General features: G+C 41.2%; 2 long non-coding RNA genes across 12 annotated transcripts in view; one reads left to right on the forward strand and one right to left on the reverse strand.

Moving 5' to 3' along the window:
• Positions 1-18,237, forward strand: part of LOC148641291 (uncharacterized) — a 28,849-nt gene extending 10,612 nt beyond the window's left edge. For 4 of the 6 annotated variants that reach the window (XR_015930049.1, XR_015930053.1, XR_015930050.1 and 1 more), the window contains 4 exons: positions 10,385-10,502; positions 12,107-12,238; positions 12,353-12,756; positions 14,510-16,536. This is a non-coding gene — a long non-coding RNA (uncharacterized LOC148641291). Of the gene's footprint in view, positions 1-10,384; positions 10,503-12,106; positions 12,239-12,352; positions 12,757-14,509; positions 16,537-17,199 lie in introns of those variants that run through there. The other 2 variants (XR_015930051.1, XR_015930052.1) reach the window with 2 other exon arrangements.
• Positions 6,575-10,872, reverse strand: LOC148641292 (uncharacterized). Of its 6 annotated transcripts, XR_015930043.1 has the most exons (5): positions 10,784-10,798; positions 10,445-10,495; positions 9,418-9,576; positions 9,165-9,291; positions 6,575-6,663 (listed from the first exon to the last, which is right to left on the reverse strand). It is a non-coding gene; the product is annotated as an uncharacterized LOC148641292 (long non-coding RNA). The 6 variants fall into 6 exon arrangements; XR_015930042.1 differs by lacking the exon at positions 10,445-10,495 and having other exon boundaries at positions 10,784-10,872; XR_015930044.1 differs by lacking the exons at positions 10,445-10,495; positions 10,784-10,798 and adding an exon at positions 10,044-10,058.
• Positions 18,238-20,687: the final 2,450 nt, after the last annotated feature.

Genomic DNA, 20,687 nt, shown 5'->3' on the forward strand with positions numbered 1-20,687 from the left:
TCACACACTGTATTATTATTATTGAGAGACAGGCTCACTGTCTGTTCCTCAGGCTGGGACAGGAGATCACACACTGTATTATTATTATTATTGAGAGACAGGCTCACTGTCTGTTCCTCAGGCTGGGACAGGAGATCACACACTGTATTATTATTATTATTGAGAGACAGGCTCACTGTCTGTTCCTCAGGCTGGGACAGGAGATCACACACTGTATTATTATTATTATTGAGAGACAGGCTCACTGTCTGTTCCTCAGGCTGGGACAGGAGATCACACACTGTATTATTATTATTGAGAGACAGGCTCACTGTCTGTTCCTCAGGCTGGGACAGGAGATCACACACTGTATTATTATTATTATTGAGAGACAGGCTCACTGTCTGTTCCTCAGGCTGGGACAGGAGATCACGCACTGTATTATTATTATTATTGAGAGACAGGCTCACTGTCTGTTCCTCAGGCTGAGACAGGAGATCACACACTGTATTATTATTATTGAGAGACAGGCTCACTGTTCCTCAGGCTGGGACAGGAGATCACACATTGGATTATTATTATTATTGAGAGACAGGCTCACTGTTCCTCAGGCTGGGGACAGGAGATCACACACTGTATTATTATTATTGAGAGACAGGCTCACTGTCTGTTCCTCAGGCTGGGGACAGGAGATCACACACTGTATTATTATTATTATTGAGAGACAGGCTCACTGTTCCTCAGGCTGGGACAGGAGATCACACACTGTATTATTTCTCTCCCAGCAGGACTCGACATTGTTCTGATTCTGACAGGTTTGCGATATGATCTGTTTTATTGGTGAATAATGTTCGTCTTGTTCCAGAATATTTCTCACCGTGCGGCAGAAAGTGTATCTCTCTTTCCTTTTTTTCTTTCGGCAATGGGAGCACAGCCTGTCCTCTCTGGACATTCGGGTCTTTGTCAGCCAGTTGCTCTGGCCTGATTGTGTCTCTGAACCTGTACTTGACAGGGTCTGTATCTCTTTGCTGTTTCTTAGCCTGGTCAAATATCCAGCTAGTGTTTATTGTGTGGATCGTCTGTTTAGGATTCTGTAGCATTCCAGTTTGGAGGATGTTTTTACTCTTTTGGATGGAGTATCTACAGGCTGTTTGTCCCATTTAGTGTAATCTTGCTCACTGAGGGGATCCCACACTTCACTGCAGTATAGGGTAAAGGGTTCGATTGCACTTTTGAATATTCAGAGCCAATTGTATTTGGGGGACTGATGTTGTAGAGCCTCTTTTTACAGCCATGGAAAGCCCTGTGTGCCTTCTCCTTCAGTGACTTCACTGCCAGGAAAACTCCCAGATGAACTGATTGTCTGTTAGAAGTATGTGTTTCAAAGTGTTGTTGTTCACTGTGAAGTTGTAACTGTTTTCCTGAGATCTGGATCTGTTCTGGGAACCAATGACTCTGGTCTCACGCAGAAGGGCTATCAGTGTCCAGGTCTGACAGTCCTGCTCCAGCAGTGCCAGGCTCTGCTGTTCTGGGTCCAGATGGGCTGGCAGTGCCCAGGTGTGACAGTCCTGCTCCAGCAGTGCCAGGCTGTTCTGGGTCCAGATGGGCTGGCAGTGCCCAGGTGTGACAGTCCTGCTCCAGTAGTGCCAGGCTCTGCTGTTCTGGGTCCAGATTGACTGGCAGTGCCCAGGTGTGACAGTCCTGCTCCAGCAGTGCCAGGCTCTGCTGTTCTGGGTCCAGATGGGCTGGCAGTGCCCAGGTGTGGCAGTGCCAGGCTCTGCTGTTCTGGGGCCAGATGGGCTGGCAGTGCCCAGGTGTGACAGTGCTGCTCCAGTGGTGCCAGGCTCTGCTGTTCTGGGTCCAGATGGGCCTTCGGAGCCCAGGTGTGAATGTTATGGGATGTGTGGCGGTTTGGTAGGAAGCCAGTCGGACTCTAATGCAGGACATTGTGCTCAGTAAGGAGGGCCGGTTATCAGATATTCAAGATACGACAGAGTTCCTTCCCCAGATTACTGTTCACACTGAAGCCTCGGTACCTGTTGGGGTCGAGTCTGTCTCCATTCTTACAGACAGGCGTGATCAGTCCTTGATTCCCGGCCTCAGGGAAACAGCCGGCCGTCAGGACAAGGTTGAGGAGTTTGAGCAGGCTTTGCTGCAGGTCTGAGCTGCAGTCTGGTCAGGTGTTGTTGACTGTGTCTTGGCCACAGTTCTTTCATGGTCTGAGAGTTGTCTGTTTGTGTATGTGCTTATCTTCTTTAGGGTGTGCATGTAGTGTCCAACCATCTCACAGTTTCTGAGGCGCAGTTCAGAGTGGTGTGGTGTTGTTTTAGTTCTGGTAGTTCTCTTCAGTTGTTTCTGCACTCTGTATCAAACCATTTGATATTGTTTCTGAGTGTGTTTCATATGAATGTAGTCATTTTGATTTTAAGGCTAGTTTCTCAAAAACATGGTTTAAATTTATGAACGATTTGTTGGTTTGATACAGAGCGTTTTGAAATGTAAGGGATCAAGTAATGGGTTTATTCCCTGCTATAAAGAGACGAAAGAAAACAATGTTTTGGCTGTGGAGCCTTCTTTGAGTTTTGAAATGTAGTTTATTTTGTTTGAAGTTTGTCTTTAGGGCTCTTTGGCATTCGTGGCTGTTTGGAGTCCATCTACGCCTGGTGCAGGTCATGCAGCTGGCTGGGCTGTGTCAGTGTGTCCCTGTGCTGCTGTGTTCTCTTGATCCGAGTGGGGCCTGACAGTGAAGGCACTCTTACAGCACAGTCCACCACACTGATGCCCAGAGCTGAGCTGAGCTGACAGTGAACTTACTTGGAGTAGTTTTGTTTGCACCAGGTGGCAAAATCTTCTCTAGTTGGCCCATGACCCTACACATCTGCCTGCAAGAAACTAATAACAGTTGTCTGCAAATGTGTCTTACTTGACTGGTAATAACGTACAAATTGTATACTGAACAAAGAGAAAGGAAGATAATATAGATCCTTGGGAAGCATTTGTGCAAGAATGCAGCTTGAGACGAAGTATGGTTGACTCTTAGGCCCTGAGTTCTGTCTGTAAGGAAATCAGCAACCCAACTGACAAGATTAAGAGCAGCACCAAAATTAGACAGTGTGGTTGCCAGTAAATATGGTTGCAATACTATGATTTAATTATCTACTTTATAATTTAATTCATCTTTAGTGTCCTGAAGCTAATTTGTTGTTTTCATCAAAACCTTAAACATAAAACATACATGACAATAATAAAATACAACAATGGTACATTACCATTATGCATAATATCATAAGATTAAAATTAAATCAGACAATTAGCTTGTAAAAAGTTCATAACAGTAATTGGATTCCTGCAAGCAATATTTTAATTGTTCAACATCTGAAAGCTTTTAGGTATAAAAGAAGGATCTTCTAATATTTGTTGTGTGAGATTAAGATGTCGCTCTGTTGTATATTTTGAGAATATTGCAAATACCACCAGACAATGTAACATTTTCTCATAATTCATCCATCATGAAACTTAAAATAGTTTTCAAATCCACAGTGCACAGGCTTCATTTTCCATAATTCATCACATCTTCCCGTAAAGAAAAGCGCGATATAAGTGAAAGCAATTATTATGAATTCAATAGAAGCAGTAGGAGAAGTGCCCCCTCTGTTGGCCGATCCGTGGAATTAAACTGGAAAAATACATTTTGATTCTTACAGAAATAGTGCAATGGCTCCACCTTGTGGCCATTAAGCAAAATTTCACCTTCAAAACTTTTTAAATTGAAAATACCGTTAACAGAATGTAAGTTTAATAGTTTTTAGTTCTTAAATTTTATTTATTAATAGTTCATTTTAAAAAATATGTAAGCATTATCGAACACAATACAAACAAGAGTACAGATAACATTTCAAGACAAAAGCATCACAGGGGTACATATTATAAAATAAATACAAATTATAAAAAGGTGAAACAAATTGAAGTCTGCACCGCTTTCATATTTTTACAATTTGAAACAGTCTGCAGATTCTCCTTTACATCCATATTAAAATGCTCAAACATAGGATTTTTCCCAGACTATTTCATTTTGTGTACATGATAATGTGCCATTCTAATAAAGTTACAAACGATATTTTTGTATCGTTTTCGATGGGGCTGAGATTGAACATGCCATCTATTTCTTCAAAGCAAATATAAATATTGGTCTATTTTTTAATATAATTTGAAACTTAGTCCAGAAAGGTTTAACCATGGGACATAACCAAAATAAATATAGAAAAGTTACTAATGTCACAATAAAACACATTTATCACTTATCTCAATTTTAAATCGCTGGACAACAAGGGTCTCAACTGGGTAAGTATGATTAATTATTTTGTATGAAACCTCCTTAACCTTATTAGTTATACAATATTTATTCGGCAGCATCCACATTTGCTTTTCCAATCAACCCATTTTACAAATGAGGAATTCCAATATACTGTAACAGCAAGGATATTGTCATCTTGCAACAGAGATCTTAATTTATTACATCCACAAATATTCATATAATTGTTTAGTCTCCAAGTAACGCTCCTAGATTTTTTTCAAGACTAACTATGAGCTGGACTTTAGTTTGTAAAAATACTCTTCACCTAATTGTTAGAATTGAGGAGAAGCTTACGGGGATCTTTAAAACTTATAAACATGTAGCCCGTTAACTATGTTGAATTACAAAGTGTCTATTTCTGCTCATCATAAGCGTCTGCAATTTAATTTTCAGCAGAGTGTATTTGATGAAAAATGTAATCAAACAAAAACTGATTTGCAGCTCACAGTGCAGCTCTTAAAACACTCTTCACACTTTAAAAGCGTCAGAATCGAGGAGAAGCTCACAGGTGTACTTAAAACTTATACACATGTAGCCTGTCAACTATATTGAATTAACAGGATCTCTGGAACATCAGCATGTCATGCGATTGAGTTTATCTGGGAGAAGGATCTGGCTGAACAGCGGAATAGGGTCTGGAAAGATGTACTGTACACAGTGTCTATTTCTGTATATCATCAACTTAAGCAATTTAATTTTCTGCACAGAGTGCATTTGATGTGTGGGAAACAGTCTAATGCAGCCATCTGTAACAGACTTGTGCTTGTGTTGGAAAGAGGAGAGCTGTCTGTTTTTCATGTAGGATTTGGAAATGCTCCCGGTTAGTGCAATATCAGTTTATGGTATTAAAAACTTTCAAGTTTAAATGCAGTGGTCACCTCTTAGGATCCCAAGAGCTTTTGATCTCTTTAACTAGTTTCCAGGAAATTCAAGAAAAGATAATTACCTGAATTTGTGCAAAAAGTGGAAAAATATAAGGAATATGGGATAAATTAAACTTTAACATCCACTTAGTGATTCATTGTCTCGTGTGGCTGGTATAAGAGACGCACTGAAATTGATTGCAAAAAGGATTTGTAAGTTGGTGATGAAACAGTACCAATTATTTTTCAAGTACATACATTTCTGAATTATGTGTAGTAAGATGCTACATATGTTCTATCAGTCGGTGGTAGCGAGTGCCATTTTCTACGCAGTGGTGTGCTGGGGCTCTGGGATTAGAGCAGTGGATTCTAAAAGGCTGAACAAGCTCATCAGAAGAGCAAGCTCTGTCATTGGGTCTGACCTGGACCCCTTGGAGGTAGTGGCTGAGAGGAGAATGATGTCCAAAATGGAGGCCATCATGGACAACTTCTCCCATCCCCTCTATGACAGGCTTGCAGAAATGAAGAGCACGTTCAGCAATAGACTGATTCATCCACGGTGCAACAGGGAGCGCTACAGGAGGTCGTTCTTGCCTTCTGCCATAAGACTGTACAACACATCTACCTTGCGTCTGGGCAGAGGCAACATTGACAGTGATCTGTTCTCTTTCTTTTTCCCCGTTTACAACGGTTTTTTGTGCAATATATGCCAGGGACCTGTGCATTACATCTATATTTATATTCAGATGTGTGATACGATTTTTCTGTTTTCTGTTCTAGTTTGTTCTTTCTGTGTCCAGACTGTGAGTAACTCTTGTATTGTATGTATTGTACTATTATTATGTAATCGTTACACTGTGGCTGTGTTGTGTGTGTTAAGCTGCTGTTGCACTGCAATTTCCCTCACGGGATCAATAAAGTATCTATCTATCTAAAGCCATCTGAGGTTCTCCTGAGGAACACGATTGTGCTGTTCCATTACTGTCCTCAGTGTCATATTTATTTTTTATTGTTCTTCTACACACTTCAGGCCTAATTCTGGTTGTACATAGTGCATGATTTAAAGTCCAGAACCTTGTTCATTGGTTGTGCTCTTTTGCATGTGAAACCTGCCTACTTGTGTTCATCTTTAATGAAACAAGAAGGCACAGCCAGGTCTTGACTTAGTTTTTATTGTGCTGATTTGTAGCCTCAGTCCTGCAGAACTAAGTAGAACAGTACAGGGGGAGAGCTGCTTCTTTCGGAATAACCTTCCCAGGATTTTACAGTGGCACAAGTAGGCAAACTTGTTTGAACAGGAAAAATTGTCTTTTTGGGTGGTGCAGGAAGGCCATGATAGTGATTATCCAAGTTACTCTTGGAAATACTATGATGCCTTTTTGTGCCAAAATGCTTTCCCACTGGTGTGTAGTCCTGATGGTCCCAGGAGGTCAGTGAGCATAGTACCTTCTGTTCCAGAGATGATACCTTCAAGTTTAAAGACAAAACTGCAGTTAAAACTCTTATCTAACTTTCACACTCTTGATAATTCAATTGGACTTGTAAACATTTTTCTTGTAACCTTGTATAACACACCTTAAGACTGAGTACCACCTACAGTGGTAGCATGTTTATTGGTTTTAAACATGTCTAGGGGATCAAGGCTGAGGAGAAGGAAGAGTTGAGGGGTGGATAAACACCAGATAAACTGGGAGTGTTTGTTACAGATTTCACAGGAATTTTACTGCATTACCTCCAAACAACAAGGCAAAAATGTCCTACAATATTCTGTCATCTTACTAGGTATAGATCCTTCAGCATGAGCTAATGCCTTCTGGTTTTACCATGGTATAGCAGGATGTGTGAATGAAGCATCCAGCTGTATTTTCATGGCTTTGCTCTAAAACCACAGCTACTGGCCAGGGTTCTCAGTAAAGTCTCACCCCAGTCACTTTGAGCAGAAGTGAAGCCTCTGGAACCTCAAATTTTGGACAATCACTTCAATTTTTTTAAATCAGTTTCTGCATAGTCCAAGTCTAGCAATTATAATTTGGACCTTATTAACAACAGTAATTTCTTTAGCCAGTCCTAGTGCTCATTAAGAGATTTGTCTTATGGTTGAGTAGGCAGTGAGGATCATGATAGCTCACTCAATACTCTTCTTCCACTGTTCATTCTGGTTTACTTGTGAGTCTGTTGGTTGAGACCTGCTAATTTTATTGGATGGTTTACATTGACATAAGAATGAAATGTGCCTGCACTAGAGGAGCCCTGGGGTCCTAGAGGATGAAGGCTGCCTCCCAACGTAGATTGGAAACTCAGGCAAGAGAACCAGCAGAAAATAGGCCAGAGCTCCAGGGCGAAGGCCAGGAACCACAGTGCAGACTGGAGTGCAGGTTTGGAACTGGGAGCTGTAGTGCAGAGTGAAGGCCTGGAGAAAGAGCAAACTGGAACAGGAGATGCAGTGTAGAGTGATATTGCCAAGTTAAAATTGAACCCAGGCTTGAATACGTGAGGAACTCTGTTGTACCTTAATTTTACAGTCATCCACTTTTGAATATTTTGTTTGCTTTTTACATAAGCTATCGTACATAATATTTTTAATTAAGCTTTAATGCAAACACACTCTTTAATTGTATGTTTAAAATTCACAATATGTATAAATACATTACTTCTCTCTGAAAAAAGGTAACCTACTTACATCTAGCATTTTCAAATTTCATGGTGCAAAACCTACTGCTATCAGAAAACAAAGAAAACTTGATAGGTTAGTCTAGTCATGAACATTCTGAGCAAATCCATTTCTCCTGTATTTTAAGGAAGGTTGTGTGGGACTGGGCAAAAGAGAACAGTGGAAGAAGGTACATTTTAATATGTAAGTGGAGTTGAGTATTTTTTCCCCCAACTGCTTTCTCATACTTTTTTGTACTCTGAAGACAAACATTTGAGGTAAAGCAGTTGCCACATTGTCAACGATTGGTTGAGCTCTGTGGGCTTTGCCCTAGCTTTTGAAATCACTTCCACAAAAAAAAAATCACTTTTCTTCCACCCAATAGGTACAGGAGATCTAAATTAAACTGCAGTAATTAAACTGGGTCTCAATTCCTCCTTACTGATGTCAGCCTTCATTGAGGTGCACATGTGAAGCTGCTACAGATCCAGAAGACAATATTGATCTTGGCCACCTTGTGGATTTTGTAAAGAGTAGTGAGATTCTGGTAAGGTCAGACTGGAAAGGCAATGGAAAAGCTTCTTTTCTAAAACAGTCAGTTAACTGTATAAACAAAACAAACATTTAACCAATGATACGGTTACCATTTTAAAGGACTGGTGGCTTGTAGCATGCATAGGCAGACAGTTAAACTCCAGATTATATCCTGAGAAGACATGGGTGTGAACTTCTACTTGTGACACTTTATATCTCATCTGGCACCGCCACCACATGCTGGTTGTAGTTGCAGGTAGTAGGTATGTATTACTAGTACCACAGCAGCTAAAAATTCATGTTTTAAACTAGTAAGTGCTTGAGGAGGAAGTTGTCCACATTTGTTGGTTGTATAGGAACAAGAAAGAGTTAATTGCAAAGTGAACAATAGATTGGTTTCCACTGCTGAGCCTTAAAACTGGAAGATAATTTTAATATTGCCTATAGAGCACTATTCCAGTAGGAATGTGTCCAGCGTTCACCTCCACTTCCCCCCCAGTTTAATTGCAGTACTGAGCCCTTGGATTAACACTTGCAGTGTTACATGCTGCACCCAAGTAAGATGGTAAGATTTATAACTTTTATAAACCTAGAATAGTACACTTGCCTATGGAAAAAAAGACAATAGTAACAGATTAAAAAACTACACCATTGATGAATCAATCACTTAAAATGCCATTATAGTTCAAAACTTGGCACAAACTAGTATGTGTTGTAAACTGTATGACAGTTATAACCTGTGCAGTTGAATCTGTGATTCAGGGAAACTAGTACATTTACTCACCTTTTCCATGCTCTACACGAGATGCAAGTGTTACTAAAGAACAGTGTGCACCAGGAAGAAAGCTCTGCATCACGTTTTGCAAAAATGACAGAAGCACTGAAGATGAACCACCTCCCAGGGTTTGATGCTGTACATGAGGTAAGGAAAAGGGATACTATTGATGGGCCATTTGAAGTTTAGTAGTCAAAGCCATAGTCTATCCTTCTCAAGGGTAGAGGTACACAGCTTTTGTGTAATCACATAAGCATATTACCCAGCCCTTTATTGAAAGAACCCAAGGCGTCTGCCTCCGTGATGTGGCTAAGCACTGTTTGGGACTCCCACAATGGCAGGAGTACAGCACCTCCTGTTCTCAGGATCACACTTCACAGGGGTCCACGGGTCCTCCTTCCCAAACCCTGGTTCATTCCAGCTGGGAAATGAAGGACAAGGACAGCAGCTCTGGTTAACACTGCTCATTAGGTGCCAATTCTTAAAAAAACATGGAAAACCTGAAGAGTAAGTTTATCGGGCCAAGACGGGGTATCTATGCTCTATAGCAGTAGTTCCAAGTCTTGGTGACCTGCGCACCTTTGGGACTTTATTTAACTTACAATATATTATTTTAAATCTCCAACATGAGTAAGAACAGGGAACAAACCAAAGTCAATGAAGGGTTTGATTGTGTAACTAAGGGCTGAGCTGAAACAAGGTCACCAGGAACAGGATTGGGAACCACTTCTCTAGAGTTAAGAGCCACTGGAATTGTTTCCCAAGATTCAGAAAAAGTTATTTTCAATAAACTGGGAAACCCTCACTTTGGTGGGCAGGTGGAAAGTGTCATAGCTTAACAGAAGGATTCCACATGAAGGAAAATGGACACTGCTACAGTGTACCTACCCAGCTCACAGTATCCTGACCTTTCCATCAGGAACTGGCACTCCAGTCAGTTTACTAGAACCAGCCAAGTGAACGAATCTAAGAGCCCCCACTCATTAAAAAAGTCAACTAGAGAAAAACAGCACTTGACAAAGAGGCTTGTCCCAAAAACAGCCAGATGTCACCACTTTATAAATGCTGAATGAACACAGGAGCAGTGACTTTTTACACCTTAAGCTGGGCTGGCACCTCCACAAGAAACCTGAGTAAAACCAGTTTTCCAAGCAAAAAAAAAAGCCAAAATCAATTGGAAACAAAAAGAAGGCTTCAGTTGAAATGTGTTTTCTTTCTTCTCTTTTCAGCATGGAATATGCATATTACTTGTTCCTTTGCAGACTGCGCATGCTGATGCAGGTACCCACCTACAATATCAATAGTCCACCAGAAATGGCTTCATGCAGCTCAGCTGCTTTCTACCAGGTAATCAAGAAAAGTATACTAGTTATATTTTACCTATGAAATATAATTATTATACTATTATAGGAATGCAAACTAAATGGTCATAATCAAGTGTTTGATAAAACAACCTTGTAAAAACTAATTTAAATCAATATTTAGCAACAATACAAACACTTGCTGCTCCAGTCCAGGAGTGGTAGTCCCCTTTAACCCGGGAAAGTGAAAAGCCAACTAGTTCAGCCCTGTAAACTTAAAGCAAATCTCAAGAACATATTCTACCCCACAGAGCAGCCTGTACTCACCCCTGTTCTGAACCACTGAATGGAAACAGGAGCAAAGGGAGTCCTCTGTTTTATACCCTGAGCAGGGCTGGCACCTCCCCCATGGAATGTAGCAAAAACAGAGGAGCAAAGCATCCACAGGTGACAGTCGTAGTGGCTGTGAAACAGGTTTAACCCACAGTTAAAAGGGGTGTTCCTTAATGTCTTTTTATAGGACCATACATGTGAATAAGGATTTAATTGTACTTGTGTATATAACAAATAAACTGAACTGAATAAAAAAACAGCCTTGTAAACACACACATATGTAGGAGAGATGAGTTTCTAGTCATCTGCAGATATAAATGTGAAATTTAAGAGCCCAACCATTACTTATTGTACTCCCACCATGTTCATTTGTCATATAAATTAACTTTTTTAATTAATGTTTTTTTTCCTCAGGAGTGTAGGAGTGTTATTTTTTCTTGTGTTTTTTTTCTGTGTGATTAGTGATGGTTTTGACCAAATAAAATTTTATGTTAAGTTAATATCAAGGTTGCAGTTATGTTTTGTTACACAACCAAACATGTTGTGTTTATATATGTGATATACAGTGTGGATATATATACACTTTGAACATTTGAAATTATATTAAGGACATTTTAAGGATCTTGAATAATTTGCAGTTTGGCTTCAAGTCACTTTTCACCATTTATGAGTGAAATTTGAAGGGATAAAAAGGTGGTTTAATCACTAAGAAACTGCAACTAATTTAATAACAGGAGCAGGGTGCTATTTAACAAGTGTTCTTGGTAGTCATTTGGAAATTAATTTGGCTTTGGGATGAGAGATCAATAGGTTAGCTGGCTAATGCTTGTTTGGTCGTTGGAAGCAGGTGTGTGTTGTATTAGGAGCGGTGGGGGTTTGGTAGTGGCCCTTTGAGGAGCCGTTGGGATTGGCCCCTGGTGAATTAGCTACAGCCGTGAGGTCATCGTGAGGCTTATAACAAGGCAGCCCAGGTGGGTGGGTGTCTGGCTCTCTTTGTCTCTTACTACAGCAGGTTAAAGAGAGGCTTTATGTTATTAGAGTGGTGGTTGTTAGTTTTTAATGTCATTATTATATAAGGTAAATTATTTTGCTATGCTTTTTTTAACCAGGAGTTGTTGAAGAATTGTAAAGCTTTTGCAAAGATGTGTTTTTAAAAATTAAGAAGTGTCAATACTTGAGAGTATGGAGTGAAGTTAAGATTAGTGTGAAGTCTCTATTTGCTTTTGGTTTAGACAATTTTTAGTTTTCCCCAACACTTATACATTTTGTTTTAGTGTATAAAACTCTTGTTGGTAAATACTGTGATCTCTTCTCTAGAGCTCAAACCGGCAACAGGAAAGGCTTTATATCCTGACTTGACAGTTTCACTGGGACATCAGGGAAGACCCTTCTCTGTCCAACATGCTGGTGTTCCAGTCTCTGCTGGACTGTAGAAAACTGGAGATGCAGGTCAGTGCGGGGTGAGCTCTTAAGGCTGGGAGAAGTCTGTATGGCACTTGTTCTGGTCCCCTCTCTGTGGCAGTGGGGTGGCCATCAGTGTTTTGCTGCCCTTGTCTCCTTCAGGTGCTGTTCTGAGAGGCAGATGGTGACAATGAGCACATTCACTTGAGAGAGGATGCTGGTGGAGTTTCCAGATGAGATTTTGTTGGAACGGTGTGTGGAAACTGCACAGACCAGCTTTTTATAAGGCTGTTCAGCAGTGGTTCTGATTGTCTGTGAGTTAAACTACACTGCAGTACTCAGAGCTTCTCAATGCACAGTATGGAGACACTGCTTGGAGAATTGTTCAGAGGAAGCTCACTGGCTGGATAAAAGGATACCCACTGTGTGACCTGTTGATGCCCACCTGTGCATATTGAAGTCTTGTGGTTTTAACAGTGGAAGGTGAAGAGGTGCTGCAAGCAATCCTTGAATATTCTGGATGCCCATGGATCTTGAGCAGTTGTAAAGGTAGTGTCTAGGAGGAGGTGAGTTTCACTCTTGTATCCTGTTTTTTTTATTTATTTATTTTTACCCTTAAGAATTGGCTTAGTTTTGGAAGACTTCTGGTGATTTTTCTATCATGTTTGAGTGTTGGTTTAATTCGAGCTGTAGGTTTTCTTATCTTCTGGGTGCTGTACTATATACTGACATGTATAGTACTAAACTGGTACTGGGAGTAAAAATTCTTACTGTTTCAAAGTGAAGAGGATCAAATCTAAATCTCTACTTCAGGTTCTGCTGTTGGAAGGGTTGACCAGGCCTTTGCTCCTAGAGGGATGACCTTTATTTGCCAGGAATGTGCAGATGTGGTACACTGTAGACTGGGTGCTCTCTCTTCAGTGAAGATCTGCTTGAGGAGTTCTTAGTTACTAAACCAAGACAACAGCTGTTAGGGGACCCTGTCAGAGCTGCTCAGTGAGTTCTCTACCACCCAGGAGTAGAGACCGGGGTGACTGTGTGTGGGGCAGCTCTGGACTTGACATTGCTTGATCCTCACTCAAAGGTAGGAGTGGCTTTCTGTTCTGACTGCCACTCTGCACACCAGCCTTGGGGTGGCTTTCTAGGAGCACCTGAGCCACCTGGCTGGTTGAGCTATAACTGACTGTTCCAGGCAGGAGGGGTCTCTGATTTTACAGCCTTTGTTTAGTTGTAGTTTCTGGGGTTCTTTGTGTCTTCTAACTTAAATGAAGTGGTAAATTAGGAATGGAAGTCCAATACTGAAAGTGTTGTGCAAGCACAGGGAAAGATCTGGCTAAATTATTTTGCTAAGGGTACCAGTGGAAAATGGAGATTCACAGTATGTGAGATTTATTTCATGGGTGCACACATGTAAATAAATCTAACATTGACTTTAATTCTGAACTGAATTAAACTAAAAAATGGGGAAACCTATGCTCCAGTCTAGTGTAAGGTGGACTTCCTGATTTAGCCCAGTGAGGCTGTATTTTTCTCCATTTTCTGCACTAAAAGCCATGCTGTCAGACGTTTAGTGCAGAAAGGGGAGGTATGAGTTTCTAGGTGACTGAAGTGGTATGTATTCTCTTGTGAGAAGGGAGAGAGCAGTATGGAAACTTACTTGTGCTGGAGGACTTCATTGTTTGTGCTCCTGTTTAAACTGGCTTTATACTGCATATTTTTCCCTTGGCTCCTGTGTATTGACCTGTGACCATACAAGATACTATGGTAGTAAGCTATTTCTATTTTTACACCTCTTAGAACACTTGAATGACTTGATTAGGGAATGTTAAGCTTAGTTTTACCAATGGCTTGTTCTGCATATGTACAAGCTGTAATCTCCCTAATGGTATAGAGCATGCTGTAGCTGGAAGGCTGAAATCAACTTTAAGTGTTAAAACTCAAACCGTTCCCCTCTTATGGAGCTCCAGTCAAGGCTGCTGCTGTTGGTACTGAAGATTGTTAGTGTTTTTGGTTTTGTACTGCTGTGGAACCTAATTATTTTTTTTTGGGGGGGGGACTTTTTGCTCTTTTTGTAGTAAATGCAAACTTACTGCACCTCTTTCATTGTGTGTTGAGGCATTTTCTTAAAGCATTGTCCACCACTATTTGTTTGGGTATACAACATTGAAATGTCTGTCAATTCTCTGTACTGTAAACTTGTTACTGTTTATGTAGAAGTACTGGTAGTTTTATTTAGGTGTGCATTAGATGTACTTGTATGTACCCTATGTCCAGATGGGTAAAATATCTTCCATTAACTATTTTTCCCCTTTACTTTAGGAATGTTAGTCTTCTGTAAATTGACCTAAAGATCTGAGTATTTGTGTGGCACGGGGAAGCAAGTTGAAGAATTCTAATCTCTTGCCTCAGAAGCTTGCAAGCTAATGTCAAGGAAGAGAAGCAAGGGCATCTATGTCCTGGGTGAGCAGGACAAGGATTTGTTTTTTTTTCTTTCAGCCAGTAAGGATCCAGCATTGAGGGTTAGGATCCGTGATCCATCGGGATTGGGGTGGAGTTGAGTTGGATGCACTGAATTTGATTCATTGTTGTTTTTGTTGTTTGGTGCTACATGTTTATTCTAGTGAGCTGTTGACAACCATTAATGAATATTGCAAAAGGATCCAGTTTCCCTGGACGTCTGCTGTGTCAAAGGAAGAATGTTGAGGAAGCGGAAGGCTGTGTCTATTTCAGCTATTGCCTGAATCCCTGACCTTGGCTGCTCTGTGATGGGCAGTTTGCAGGAAATACTGGTCAGTAATCCAGTCAGCCAGAGTCTTTAATGCTGATCCAATTATTGCTCTTAACTCAAGTGCACTCTTGTGGCCAAGGTAAAGGTGAGTTTGAAGGTACATAGAGGGGAGGTGTGGGTCAAGATCTTTTGGTCTGGATTGTTAATTGATTTTAGTACAATGATCAGTGTTCCCCAATCCCTGGCAAGATGAATCCACAGTGTGGAGAAACAAGATTGGTGAATCCTGTTCAGAGGGAGCTCACTGGCTGGCTAAAAGGATACCAGCTTTGTGACCTGTTGTCCATTTGTGAGTATGGAAGTCCTGTGTTTTGAACAGTGGGGAAAGTGAAGAGGTGTAAGCTGTCCTCAAGTTTCCTGGATGCCCATGGATCTTGGAGGAGATGGAAGGGTAGTGTCTAGAAAGACACTGTGCCTGGAGACAAGGTGGGTTTCACTCACCCAACCCCCCCTCTTGGATATCTTCTGGTGGCAAATGACATGGTTTTTAATGTGTTAAACCTTTTTGGCTTTCTTTCTGGGTTTGTTCCCTGCTTGGTTGAAGCTCTCCTACACAGTCATGCACTGGACTGGCTGCCATTCTAACTCAAAGACTGAATTACTGCATTGTATGTGATTTTATTTCATGGGTGCACACATGTAAGTAAATCACATTGGATACACTGCAGTACAACTGTGACTTGGCACACTGCAGACTCCTTACTGGTTGAGGCTCTGAGGAGATGGCATGTCAGCCAGGTTCTCTTGATGGGTGTTGGCACAGGAACTGCTCTCTTCAAGGGAGAGGAACTGCACTGGATCTTTTCCTTGTGGAAAGAGCCCTGGACTTGGGGGTTTTCTCTGCTCTACATTGTTTCCCTGTTAGCTTGTCCTGGGCAGGTGCTATACTGAACATTTTGCAAGTTCAGCGCAATCCTGGATTTGGGGTTGAGCTTCCTTTAGTATTTCTGAAAAGTGCAGAGGACTTGGACTAAATCCTTCTCTCCATTTCAGGATCTCTGCTGTCAGAAGGGACGAGCAGGCCTTGGGTCCAGAAGGACTTAGTGTGACAACATGCAGGGGTGTCAGTTGTACTTATCTGTGATGGAGTCTAAGAGTGGAATCTGTTACTCTGTACCCATATAGTGGTAGGAGATGTGAGCTTAAGGCGAATGGACACCTCCTGCTTGAATCTTTTGGTTTTACATGCATTGTATCAGTTTAAAACTAGTTTGAATCAAGTGGGTAGTGCTGTGCTTGCTCCAGATAAGGAATTTTTCAGACTTAAGACCTCTGCCTTAAAGTCTCTTGCTCAACAGTTTCCATGCTAGTTCTTGGGGACCATAAAGTGCTGCATGTAATTAAGTCATATGCAAAGAATTGTCTGGACTGGTTAATATTTCTGCTTTACTTCAAGTATGTTTCAGATATCATACCTTTCTCTAGTCTTCCCAAGCTGAACACATGGTTAAGTAATTTTGTTCCTCCAGTCTTGTCTTATTTCAAATAAAGGTTAATTTCCTTTTTAGTTTGAGATAACTAATGGATTAATAGTGGTGGGAAAGTTCTCTATGGTTGATTGTAATCCATTAATTATCCAAATCTCATCTGATTAACAGATGAGGTGGGGTAAGTGCTAGTTTAGTCATTGGAAGCAGTTGTGTTGAATTGGAAACAGTGGAGGTGGGACACTGAGCACAGGTTGGGATTGGCTCCTGTTAATCGCCCTGAGGAGTTTTATAAGGCAGCCCTGGAGCCAGTGTGTTCCCAGCTGCAGCAGGTGAAGACTCTCCTGTGATTTGTGGTGGTTTTTTACTTTTAAAATGTTAGTATTACTGTGGTAGGTAAGAGTAATAGCTTCTTTTGAGGTTTTAATTTTTTTCTAGGTTTTTTTTTTTTTTGCAAGCCAGTGTAATCAGATTTACTGTAGCCCTGAGCTTTATTGGATGAAAATCAAGTGTTTTGTTTTAGTGATCATTGATCCTTTTACGTGGTGAATTAACTAATTGTATGGATAAAGCTGAGGTGATGCATCTGCTCAATTTTTTTTTTTTTATCGGCTTAAATTGTTAGGACTCACAGACTGTAAACCAATCATCCCACTGCCTGAAATTCCTGACCCTAACCTATAACCTGCACCTTCAATGCTGACCTAATCATTGATCCTAACCCAATCAGTGCACCCATGTGGCCAAGGTAAAGGTGAGTTGCAAGTCAAACTTTTCGTGCATTTGGTCAGCAGTGATGTGCTTCCCGGTCCCTGGCCAGCTGTATGCACAGTGTGGAGTGACGGGCCTAGAGAATCCTGCTTCGAGGAAGCTCACTGGCTGGCCGAAAAGATGCTAGCTGCGTGACCTGTTGATGCCCTACCGTGAGTATAAAGTGCAGAACTTTAAAACGGGAGAGCGAAGACATGCTGCAAGCTGTCCTTACATTTCCTGGATGCCCATGTATCTTGGAGCAGTTGCACTACCCAGAGCAGAGGTGAGTTTCACTCTTCTCCTGTCTTCCCTAATCCAAAGCAAATTTGATGCTCTAACCATTTAGTATTGGTGAGTGAGCTTCTCTTTCAGATATCTTTCATGTTGCTTAGTCCAAATTGATCAAACAACCCCCTCACTTGTAAGAATTTTTACAATGGAGGAAAAGGTACTTTTGGTGTAGGCTTAGTGTTAAACTCTTGAACCTCATTGCAACATGCTATCCACTTAGAAATGAGGTGTAATTTTGGATTTGTCTTGTCTCTTTTGGGTGATGTTTGCTCCTTGATTGGGTGAGGCACTGACGTGCACTTGACTGGCTGTCATTCTGGCTCTCAAAGACTAAATTAGTGCTTTGTATGTGATTTATTTCATGGGTGCACACATGTAAATAAATCACTTTGGTTCAATTGTGACCTGATGGATCGGACTCCTTACTGGTTACAACTCTGAGGAGACAGCATGTCAGCCAGGTTCTCTTGATGGGTGTTTGCACAGGAACTGCACTTGCTCCCCTGTGGCACGACAGTGGACTGGAGGGTTTCCTTTGTTTTCTGCAGGGTGTTGTCCTGTTGGTTTGACTTGGACCCTGTTGGTAGTGAAAATGCGGACTTGACTGTTTCTAAGAAAGGAAGAGGACTTGGGTTAAATCCTTCTCTCCATTTCAAGCTCTTTGCTGCAAGTAGGGATGAGAAGGCTTGTGCTCCTGAGGGAAGACCTTTCATCACCAGGAGTGGAGCGCAGATGGGGCCGGTCTCTTTCTATGAAGGTCTACTGGAGGAGTGGGGAGCTTGTTCCAAGTCTGAATTTCATTGAATCCTCTGATGTTATCAGGTTTGACTACAATGTGTACACTAGCTACATGTGGAACATTTTCATTGGGTACAGTACATATACCTGGGTTCACGTACAATTGTGTAGACTGTTGTATGGGGTATATTTATGTGTACTGGGCAGATGGCTTTTGGCATGGGACATAGTGTTGTATGACAAACTCTTGGCTACTTCTAGTTTGCACTTGAAGTTGAAAGACCCTGTAATCAGGATCAGAGATGCAGGACAATCTGAAAGCCAAGCATTCTTTAGTTTACTGCATGGAAAATTGAATATTTTGAGAATCTTTGATTTTGCAACTAACTTCAACTGTAGCAATCCGTTGGGCATCTTCAGTATTCAAGCCAGTGTTGTGATGCAAGATAGTGATGTTGAAATACTTTTTTTACACTGTGTATTCCAATGAGCAGGTGACAGCCGTCAGACTGAGAACGGGGGAGTAGGAAGCATTACTGCTGGTGAACTTGGGCTGCGCCGAGTGAACAATGTGAGCTGAAGGTAAGCAAAGGAGAGATTCAGGTCAGTGTGAGGAGAGCTTTTAAAGTTGGGAGCAGCCTACACAGCACAACCTGGTCCCCTCTGTGTGGAGGATGGGAGTGGTTAGTTCTGTTTCTTTTACAGTTGGTGCACGTGGCAGTGGTTGAAGACAAGATGCTCCTAGTCTCAAGAGAAGAGTGTCTTGGTCTCTGGAATGTTTCTGTGATTTAGGGTGGAATGCTGTGATTTGTGCTCCCCAGTCCCTGTCCACCTGAATGCAAAGAGTGCTGATGGACGCTTCCATTGAATAGTATTGGCCGTCCAAAAGGATATCGGGAGTGTTCTGTGAGTATTAAACACGTGGGAAGGTTGTGCAGAACATTGTCTAATCATTGGTGAGTTTTGGCATTTTGCACCTTGTGACTGGTTCTCTACACTTTCCCAAATCAAAGATGACTGAAATATCAAACTATAGTGTTTGATTAAAAGAGTCTTTATATGGAGTCAGGTGTGAGTGTCTTGCTAGCAAATTCCAAATGCAATGCTTTTTCACTTTTGTACTAGGCTTAGTTTTGGGATTCACTGGGCAAGTTTAGCTTCCTGTTGAACTGTGGGTTTCTTTATTGTAGGCTTTTGTTTTGATGTTTCTTGCTTAAGCAGTTGTAGCACCAGCAGCCGCCTCCTCTTGGAGACTCCTTGGAGATGTTTTCAAACAACAGTGAAATACCATGTCTGAGACCCAGTCAGATCAGTGAGTTCCTTACCACTCAAGAGTAGATTGGGGAGGTTGTGTGGGGCAGCTGTGGGCTTGACACCACTTGAGCAGCTTTCTTTTCCGACTGCTGCTCTACACATCAGCCTTTTGATGGTTGTTCCCAGGAGCAGCTGAGCCACCTGGCTGATTGAGCCAAAGTTGACTTTGTTCCAGGTAAGAGGGGACTCTGATGTAGCCTGGAGCTGCTGGGGTTCTTTGTTTTTTTTTTTTTTAGCCTTAATGATAAAGTGTCACTGTAGCATAAGTACTGGTTAATCAGGGGACGGAAGTCAAATACTGAAAGTGTTGTGCAAGCACTGGGGAGGATTTGGCTAAATTGTTTATGGTATGACTGGGAAATTAGAGAATTGTCAGTATGTAAGATTTATTTCATGGGTGCACACATGTAACTAAATCTTACATTGAAATTTTAGAAGTGAATTAAGTAAATTAAAGGGGGAACTAAGAGTATGGTGTCTTCCTGATTACCCAGTGAGACTATTCTGTGAATGTCCAGCACAGTCCTGTCAGAGGTTTAGTGCACAAAGGGGAGTGAGTTTCCAGCTGATTAGAAGTGGTTGTGTACTGTGCCTTGTGAGGGAGAGAGCTACATGAAGACTGTTGGACTTTCTTATACTGGATGTGTACTTTAACCATGAGCACAAACTGTTATTGGTGTAAAACTGGCTGTGAAACTTGGTTAAGTGGTTCTGCTGATCTTCTAGAAAGCTTTTTTTTAAAGGTGCTTCTAGTCATTGAGGAATATGAGGCTTAGTTTGACCATGGGTTAATTGGTATGTGTTCAAAGTATTCTCTCAATGATGGTCAAGTGCGTGATGCAGCTCAAAGACCTCAATCCACGTGGTGCCCTATCAATCAGTTTCGAGTACTATGTACTTTTGTTTAATTTGTTTAAGCTCCAAAGCCTTTTCACCTTGGTTAAGGCTGTAGCGGTTTGGTACTGAAGATGGATAGTGTTTTGATCTCATACTGCTGTGGATCCTTGCTGTTTTTGAATTTGTTACTTTTGCAAAATCAGAAGTGGCTCGTCTCAAATTGAGTTTAAGGCAAAAATTCTGCTGCACTAGGTATGCATTTTTAGGGTCTCTTTAAAAAGATTGAATTTCAATTACTATTTTATTTGGATATGCAGCTTTGCATAATCAGTTCTGTTTTTCGGTAGTG

This window comes from Lepisosteus platostomus, chromosome 25, assembly GCF_059453375.1.
Source record: "Lepisosteus platostomus isolate fLepPlt1 chromosome 25, fLepPlt1.hap1, whole genome shotgun sequence".
Classification (NCBI taxonomy): Eukaryota; Metazoa; Chordata; class Actinopteri; order Semionotiformes; family Lepisosteidae; genus Lepisosteus; species Lepisosteus platostomus.